At 50.1% G+C, this 9,206-nt stretch overlaps 1 non-coding gene across 1 annotated transcript; it reads right to left on the reverse strand.

The window, feature by feature from the left end:
* Positions 1-5,646: 5,646 nt before the first annotated feature.
* Trnar-ucu (transfer RNA arginine (anticodon UCU)) lies at positions 5,647-5,718 on the reverse strand. The gene has a single exon. It is a non-coding gene; the product is annotated as a tRNA-Arg (tRNA).
* Positions 5,719-9,206: the final 3,488 nt, after the last annotated feature.

A 9,206-nucleotide genomic window follows, 5' to 3' on the forward strand; every position in this document is an offset into this window, starting at 1 on the left:
TTGTACCTGCTGTCTGAAGAGTGATTACAACGGGGAAGGGGAAGAGTGATTACAACGGGGAAGGGGGGAGTTTCTTGGGCCTGCACGAAGTTCTGTAAGGAGCATCGTTTCTTACAATACGCCCTACAGTTCCACTGCCAGATCTAGAGAGTATCCTTTTTACATTTCGTCGGTGAGTTCACCGGAATCCAGGGAGAAATGTGCAGGAGGGAGTGAGAGCATTAACTGCAGGGAATAGTTCACGGATGTTTGATTGCATATGCGTGCGCCATGACTCAATATTGCTTGAATAGTGCCTATATTGGCGAGGAAGGTCTAGTGAAGGCATATGTATTCAGCCTGTTTCGTCGTAACGGCTTGTGTACATTTGCTCTCGAGACGAGCGATCTGGTTTCTCAAGGCAACGTCCTGTTGGGTAACGGCCTCGCGGACGGATGGGACATCAGGGACTGCCTTCCGTTTAACGGGAGGAGGTGGAGGAAGAGAGGAGTCATCACGGGATGGGGAAGCATGTGTTTTCAGCGTGGGATTCTCCTGGCGGACAGCTTCATTTTCTTTTTTGAGGCAGACTATTTCAGCTTTGATCGCCGCAAGATCCTTGAGAACCTCAGCGTATGGGACCGAGAGGGAAGGGAGATTGGCACTAAGCAGTGGTGGACGGCGCTAAGTAGCTCACCTGGGGGGTCATGAGATTGCTGTCTTGCTCGGTAGCCCCTGTTGCGCTCTGTATGGGTGGCCAGGTAGCAGCTCCGGCTTTGGATCGATTGGAGAGGTCCGGTCCATGCCGGGTTTGTGTGGGTAACCGCGCCCGGGAGGGTGACGTCTGGGGCCCTCTTCTCCATGGCCAGGTGGGGCAGTAGCGGACTGCGAAAGGTTCTGCGATCCGATTTGGGTGTTGGTGGGTGTGCAGCGCTTGGGTTGATATCTGTTGGGACAGTCTGAAGATCCCGTGAGACGGGCGCCACCGCACACGATGCATACGGCGTGACATTCGTGCTGCTCAGTGGGGTTGACTTGGCCGAACCGGGGGCAATGAGGGGGGGCAACTTGGTGCGGGATCAGACGTCTGGCCTGTGCCCTGAAGACCAGCACAGGGGACAGGCTTCGGTCTTTCGTCGAAATGGGCGGCGACGGTACGTCGTTGAGCGATACCGTTTCCAGAAAGGTACCCTTGTTTTGCGAAAAAGAACCTGAGAAATGTTCGACGTGTTCAGTCTTTTAGTATCCAACATTGCAAGGTCAGGGTTGAACTCGCAAATACTCTTGTATACTTGCTGTTCGGTGTCGTCTTCTGGGGTAATAAATATTACTCCCGTGACCGTGCTGGACGAAGCAGCCACATGGATCGAGACCGGGAAAGCTGGTTGCTGATTTGAAGGGAGGGTATTGCCGTATTGCCACATATATTTTTGCGCGTTCTTTGGAGGGAGTGCTCACCAGGATATAAATGGAGAATTCTGTGCGGTCGTATTTGATTACGTGGCTGAGGGGGGATTGGCGTGAGCCAACAATGCATCGGCAATCACTGTCGGCGGTGGCTCGGAGACGTCGATACCACCAGGTGTCCTGAGAATGATCTTGACATCCTCGGAAAGCAGGGGCCTTCCGAGGATGTCAAGATCGAGGATGTCAGGGCAGGCGAGTTCCGAGAGGACGCGGCCTCGCTGGAGGGCATCGACGACGTGGGGGTGGAGGCTGCTCCTTGCCGGCATTAGGCTTGGTGGCCGCAGGAACGTCGGCCTGGCGATGGCTTGTTTGGAGTGAACGTTGTCGTCGGTGGACGTCCGTCATGTCAGAGTGATTAAACTATTCGGGGTCTACATACACTCCGTCGACGAGATACTCCATCTCGACTTCTCCGTCGGGTGACCATGGTGGAGAGGTCGCGCCGGTGGAGAGATCGCTAGGCCTAGTAGGAATAGCTTTTGGAACACTGTAGTGGAACCTTCAGGCGCCGGTGATTTAAAGAACGGAGGTCGAAATCGACAAAAATTGGTGTCAGGCGAACACGGGCGTTGTAGAGAGCTCTATGGTATGCCACGCAACATGGTGGAAGATAGTGGGTATGGTCTGGGAAGAGGTTTTGGCAGAGCCGACATGGATTGCATGAGCATTCCTTGGGCAACTAGCGGAGTTTTTTCTGCTCGGAATGAGAAAGGCATGTCATAGCTAAGGCCCTTCCAGCTGATGTCGAATGATTTTCACGTCCATACAACGAAAAGAAGTTCACCCCTATAGCAACACGGATGGAGTAAAGGTAATTGCATCAGAGAAAAAGACGCAAATCGGCTGCAATCGTGGTCTTAAACCTTCGTGATGGTCGTGAAGGTTGCGTAGAGATTGGCTACTTAGCCTTTCGTGTTAGTGTGTGCTTCCTTAATTCTTTTTCATTATAACGTATTTTACTAAAGTCTCTATTCTTGTGTAATACATCTGTACTAGTTTGAATGTATTTGGATTTAATGTTTATGGAAATGTACATTTGCGTAGCTTGTGGCCTGAAGATACGAGTGATTATGTCGTCACAGGGTATCTAACACACTCTCCCAGGGCTGCTGTAAATTTGGGCACACATAAGCTCTTTTATATAGAGATTATAACAAAATGTGAAAGGTAATGTCAGTATTTTAGTAGCCAGAATTTAAAGCGCGTGTTATTTCGCTTTGCAATAATGTGTGTACGAATGAAACACCCATCAAATGGGCACACATTTTACGTACCACTTACTATATAGTATACAGAGCATTTCCTGGACCATGGCCGTCTCCCTCGTCTCAGCTCAAAGTACTAGCCGCATTATTTCCCTTCATGATATCGGCGTCACTAAGACAATTAGGACTGGAATATGTTTGCTCTTTGGAGCCACTAAAAAGTTAATTATTCAACTGTAGATAATTATGATTCTGACAACAATATTTACTACCTAGTTATGTGTCCACCTGGGAGCATAACCAGTACTGTAGAAGTGGTATTCAGGTAAATTTAAGTGCCTAATTAAAACAAACCTGTCCACTAATGCGATGCCCTTATATATATATATATATATATATATATATATATATATATATATATATATATATATATATATATATATATACAGTAATACCTCGTTAACTCGAAGTCGTAAAAACCAGGGAAAATTTCGAGATAAACGGATTTTCGAGATAAGCAAAGTTGCGCTAATCGCCGGGAAAAATGAGCGCTCTTCAGAAAAATCACTACTACTTACCGGCTCTTCAGCGGAAGTTTCTAATCTTTCTTCTCGTGCAGGTTTAAAAGAGAAAAAAAAACATACAAGAGACTTTAACCGTCTGGGTTTCGCCGCACTGCCATTTTATTTAGCAGAGAAATCTGCCTAATGCTCGTCAGCTTTGCGGTCGTACTCAGGCCTAGGAAGGCGTGCACCAGCTGCTTGACGCATCGCATCAGTCGATATTCCCCGCCGCTGCACTCGACCTTATTTCGAAGCAAGCGCAGCAAATTTCTCGTCTCAGAAGATGTCGGCACCTCCCGAGGTGGTTCGTCATCGCCGTCGTCTCCGCCGTCCCCTACGTTAGTGGCCGTTTAAACGATTTCGGCGTCCGTCATTTCTCCGGTCACCGCCACATCCTGCTCACACAGAGCGTACTCCAGAAAAGTCACGTCATTTTCGGCGGCACCGTTACCTGTAAGCTTGATGACCTCTTGACAAAGTTCCTCACAGTCTGTGAAGTCATCTGTCTCTGCCGTCTCTGCTTCTGGCAAACTGGCGGCACGTGAAAACCCAGCGTGCGCAAAGAAGTCGGCGATAGCCGCTGCGCGAACTTGCTGCCAAGCGGAGCTGAGAAGGTGTACTGCACCCAGCAGGTCAATTTCGTAGCCTTTGCCGTTTCCATAAGACAACAAAATTCTGTGGAGAAGGCTCTTTCGGTAGATTTTTCGGGCCACTTCGATGACGTGCCACAGGGTTGCTTGACAAAGTTGATACGTCGCTTGGCTGAGACTTCGCGCACTTCGCGTTCGCGGAAAGCATCGACGTATGGCAGGCGCGGCTAAATAAGAAAAAAATCGACGGACTTCAGGCGTGGCAGCATCGCGCGAATCTTGTGAAATGGTCCAGCGGCAAAATTTTTGTTCCACTCCCAGTCGAGATTTCGAGTTATCCGCAATCCGACCCAAAAATACTTCGAGATAAAGGGAAAAATATACATGGGACGTATAGGAAAATGTTCGGTGCCGCGGAAAATTTCGACTTAGCCGATTTTTCGAGATATGCGAGTTCGAGTTAACGAGGTATACGTATAGGAAAATGTTCGGTGCCGCGGAAAATTTCGACTTAGCCGATTTTTCGAGATATGCGAGTTCGAGTAAACGAGGTATTACTGTATATATATATATACTTTACGGTGCGTTGCTTTACGGTGCGCGCGCCTCCGCGCGCACCGTAAAGCAACGCCCTCAAACAGGCTGCCTCTGAGTTAGCCAGAATGAAATAGACAAAAGAAAGAAAGAAGAAATCGCGACCGAGTTTGTTCCTCATCTGCACACGCGTCCCGGGAATCTCGCTGCTGCTGCTCCTTCCATGCATGCTATTATCAAGGTGATGCGCTGTCTCTTCGGGTGGGTAACACGCGAAGCAGTTGCTTTCAATCAGCTTTGTTTGAGGACGCTGCTTTACAATGCGGGCGTAACCGTCGTCACGTGGTATTTTTCATATTTCGCGGGTTTCCTTTATCAGTCAGAATAAATGAGTACGCAATTAGTTCGTCGCTGAAAATAGCGCAGTTAGATGCCCTTCGTGGTTACCTACAAGTGCCGCCTTGACACTTTAGTGATTAGGACAGTATTTCTCGAGTTAGATAATTAATTACGATTAATTAATTAAGTCTCATTAACGAAAAAATTACTCTCCGCTTCTTCACAGTACTGCCAACATTATGCACTAGGTTTTCTTCGAGTTACGCTGTTTCTCTTTTTTTAAATCTTTGTGCATAATAGCTGGGACACCCTGTATATATATATATATATATACAGAAAGAAATGCGGGCAGGCTACAACGCCAAAGAAGGCATAGGGGAATGGTTGGACTATATATTTTTTTTTACCGTTAGTGAAATTATATATATATATTTTTTCATATTAATCGAAGCGAGAAAGAAAGAAAGAAAAACACGCGCCCAGAGTGGGGACCGAACCCACGCCTTTCGATTAGATCTCGAATGCCTTACCAATTCGGCTATCTGGGCGACTGTGTTCTGCTTCACTTTTTGGGGTATTTATATTTACTACAACTGTATCTGACGCTTGAGGGTTGTAGCCAGCGCCACTCAGACTACACGGGGAGAAGGGGACCTTCTTTTTTCAACCCCCGGGGCGTGACGCGAACGTCTACAGCCTGTCATAAGCGGGTAACTGGCGGGAAACCCTCTTATGCTACCTTGGCATCAAGGCTGCCACAACCGAGGCCCTCGCTAAGTTTTTCGCAGGATAATATGGTTAGGCAATGAGGGGCTCGTTAGGAAATACAGAAAGAAATGCGGGCAGTCTACAACGCCAAAGAAGGCATAGGGGAATGGTTGGACTATATTTTTTTTTTACCGTTAGTGAAATTATATATATATATTTTTTCATATTAATTGAAGCGAGAAAGAAAGAAAGAAAAACACGCGCCCAGAGTGGGGATCGAACCCACGCCTTTCGATTAGATCTCGAATGCCTTACCAATTCGGCTATCTGGGCGACTGTGTTCTGCTTCACTTTCTGGGGTATTTATATTTACTACAACTGTATCTGACGCTTGAGGGTGGTAGCCGAAACGACACTTCATCGAAACGACACTTCTGCTTTTTCATCTGCTATCATCTTCGATCACCACTCACGACGTTACGGACTGGGATGCCTTTCGCGCCGAATGCGCCAAACTGCCACTTCCCGAAACCTTTTCGGGATCCCACTTAAAGGGCTGTCTCGGAAAAATAATCCGCGTCAATACTTCCCATGACACCACCATCGACCCCGGCATACCCCCTGCCCTTGCCGTCACCCGAATGATGCATTTCTTGGAAGCATATCGTAGCATTGAAGGTAGGTGGCGCGCCCGCAAACACAGACGTGTCCTGCGCCGCAAGCTTGCACACCTCCAAACACAAATTCAAGAACGTGCAGCAGCGCTCACCCGAGCTCACTGGTGCCAAAATGCAACGATATGTGCGGTGGGCTCTCCATGAAACGCACGTGGGCACTACTAAGACATTTACTCTACCCCAACACTACCAAAGAATACACATCATCCCGCATTCAGTCCCTCATCCACACATACCCTGGTACCGCAGCCCAGCTGCTCTCTGAACTCCGGTCCCAATACATCCCCCTTACTACCACCTCTACTCCTATGGGTACATACGCGGGCTTGTCTAACACGACCCTTCACGCCGACATCACCATGGAAGAGATCGAACATGCCATCAGAGAACTTTGGCGCCAAACAGCCCCCGGAGTGGATAAAATAACTAATACACTCCTACGATTCCTAGACGGACGGACCCTTACACCATCTTGAACCTGTTCAACCACCACTGGCGATCTGACACCCTTCCTACTTCTTGGCGCCATGTCGACATCTCCCTGACACCGAACCCCAATAAACCCGTCAAAACCGAACACCTCAGACCTATATCCCTCACCTCGAGTCTCGGAAAACTCCTTGAACACATTATCACAAGCCGCCGCACAACCTACCTAGAAGATTATGACCTTCTCCCACACAACCTTACCGGCTTCCGCCCCAGCCTCTCCACTCAGGACACCCACCTTCAACTACACAATGACCTACTTCTTTTGCCATCCAAGAGTGACAGCGTGGCTATCCTAGCCCTCGACTTGCACAAAGCATTCGATATCGTCTCTCACGCAGCCATCCTACGGTCTCTAAATTCTCTCAACCTGGGATCACGCACTTACTACTATGTCACCTCCTTTCTCAGTAACCGCACAGCAACCATTCGCCTAAGGCTCTTTACCTCAGACCTCAGTGTTCAGTTATATCCCCCTTCTTTTTAACGTTGCTATGATCCCTGGGCCACGGCCCTACTATCTATCCCCAACCTACACACTTCTGTATACGCCGATGACATCACCCTCTGGATGACCAGTGGCAGTAACGCTCAGATCGAAGAGACGCTACAGCTAGGATCAGAAACTGTGAGTACAGTCGCCCGCAAAATCGGTCTATCATGTTCACCGCACAAATCAGAACTTCTCATCATGCATACCCTTCATTCACACCCACCCACTGCGCCCCCCATCGCCATGTGGGTTGGCAACACCCGAGTGCCTATCGTCCCCTCCACACGCATACTTGGCGTCACGATACAAGTTAACCGCGGCAATTCGCTCACCTTCCAACGACTCACATCACACACACTTCAGACCATAGGGATCTTCACATGTATTACATATCGGCACCATGGCCTGACGGGAGCCCGAGCGACTTTGGCTGCTCCATGCTTTCGTAATCAGCAGGTTCACGTATCAGCTCCCATACTGCAGGCTCACCGTAACCGACAAAGCCAAATCGGACTGCCTTCTCCGCAAAGTCTATAGGGCTGCTTTTTTGCTTCCACCGAATGCCCCTACCGACCGCCTCCTCCTGTTTGGCTGGCGTGATTGATTGATTGTAGGGTTTAACGCGCCGACGCAACGCAGGCGATGAGGCGCGCCGTAGTGGAGGGCTCCGGATTAATTTTGACCACCTGGGGATCTTTAACGTGCGCCGAAATCTCGTACACACGGGCGTTTTTGCTTTTCGCCTCCATCAGAAAAGCGGCCGCCGCGGCCGGGAATCGAACCCGCGACCTCGTGCTCAGCAGCGCAACGCCTTAGCTGAGCCACCGCGGCGGGTCTGTTTGGCTGGCGTACATAACACCACGTCTGAACTCATCGAAGCCCACCGCACAGCCCAAATCCACCAACTGGCCCGCACCCACACTGCGCGTTCCATACCCGCTCGACTCTCCATCTCAACCTTTGTCCTCCCCCCATCCTCCGTCCCCATCCCCCGAGAATTTCGACAACTCATACGAATAAAGCCACTACCTCGCAACTCCCACCCCGCATACATGCGGCCAGACGTGCTGCACGCGCAGCGAACCTGCAACGGCTGCACCCCCACTCACCTCACACCATCTACGTAGACGCTGCTAGCTACCCCTCCCGAGCTGCATTCCCCATAGTAGCGCTTTCCGAGGATAGCACATCTCAGGACTGCCTCACTCTCCTCAAGAGTTCAGCCACAGCGCCAGATGAGGCGGCCATATCTCTTCCGCTAGCCCAAGATACCTGTCCAGACACCATTCTGTCAGATTCGCAATCGCAATACGAAATTTCCAAGCTGACAGGATATCCAAAATTGCCCTCCAAATTCTACCCCGAAAACCACCTCCACACCCCGTGGTCTTGTTGTGGGTCCCCGCCCATACGGGAATAGGTGCCAACGAGGCGGCCAACCGAGAAGCTCGAGCTATGAGTACCGAGCAGGCCTTTTGTTGGAGACCAACCACGGCCTTCCCGCCTCCTGGGACATTCTCATCTCGTACCGGCAGATCACACAGCATTACCGTCTGCTCCGCCAACACTATCCCCCCGCACCCCAGCCTCACACAGGAGGAGGCCGGAGCTCATCGCCTCTTGCAAACGCACTCCTTCCCCTGCAGACCCTTCCCTCTTCCCCTCGCGACTCTGCCCACTCTGCGGCACCCGGCACTCTTAACTACACTCTCTTTGTGACTACCTGTGCTCCCCTTTTCCCTTATTCCCCACACCCACCCACTGGGAGCAGACCCTGCGGCGCTCGAACCCGGAGACCCAGACTACCCTCGTCTCCAGGGCCCACCTGGTCGCGGAGACCATCTGGGCCCCCGCCACCTCCTCCCCCTGACCCAGCCGTAAATAAAGTGGTTCTCTCTCTCTCTCTCTCTCTCTCTCCCTCTGAACAGTGACCGGTTCCACGTTTAAGCCTCCCGCAACGGTGTGTGTACAGTCAACTCAAATACGAATCTCGCAACACCTTCGCATTCTCGCTCGTAGGCGCACATGCGTTCCTAAGCCAAACTTTCTTAGCCGTATTCTGCTCCCGCGGGTCTGTTTATTGGTTTCAAAAAGCATTCCATGGATCAACAGAAACAATAATCAAGAAGTATAACACAAAAAGACATTTTTCAAGCACTAAA

Source organism: Haemaphysalis longicornis, unplaced genomic scaffold, assembly GCF_048455015.1.
Source record: "Haemaphysalis longicornis isolate Haplotype H1 unplaced genomic scaffold, Haemaphysalis longicornis Haplotype H1 scaffold_1, whole genome shotgun sequence".
NCBI lineage: Eukaryota > Metazoa > Arthropoda > Arachnida > Ixodida > Ixodidae > Haemaphysalis > Haemaphysalis longicornis.